This window comes from Penaeus monodon, chromosome 19 (assembly GCF_015228065.2).
Source record: "Penaeus monodon isolate SGIC_2016 chromosome 19, NSTDA_Pmon_1, whole genome shotgun sequence".
NCBI classification, from domain to species: domain Eukaryota; kingdom Metazoa; phylum Arthropoda; class Malacostraca; order Decapoda; family Penaeidae; genus Penaeus; species Penaeus monodon.
Window position 1 is genome coordinate 7,036,459 of NC_051404.1, and position 486 is coordinate 7,036,944.

Sequence of the window (486 nt, forward strand, 5' to 3'; positions counted from 1 at the left end):
TCGCCGTGGTGTTGGTGGGGCGCGGGCGGCGGGAGTGGCACTCCTGAGGGGTGTCTGTGGGGGCGTGGGGAGGGGACTGTGGCACTCGTTCTTACTTGGTTTTCTTCTTACAGATTGATTCTAGTTTAAGATTATCTCCGGCTTGCCCGTGAATAATATCATTTTCATTTTTTTTTAGACAACTGATTATTTCTTTTCCAATTGACTTTAATTATTATCACTCTCAGCCAATTGGGTTTCGATTTTTCCTTCTTCACATTATTGTTATTGGTGTCATTTCACTGTGAGTGACTTTCACTTCTCACTCGCACACTCGTTTCTATGTCACCTGAAGATTTAAGAAAACCAGTGAGTTTCAGCAAGAATAAAATTTTGATAGACAACAAATGTACGCACGAGAGGCAGTCACATCCAAACTAACACAGGTGCATACACTTACACATAAAGAAATATGTGTAAATACTAATAATACGATAACAAGGATAT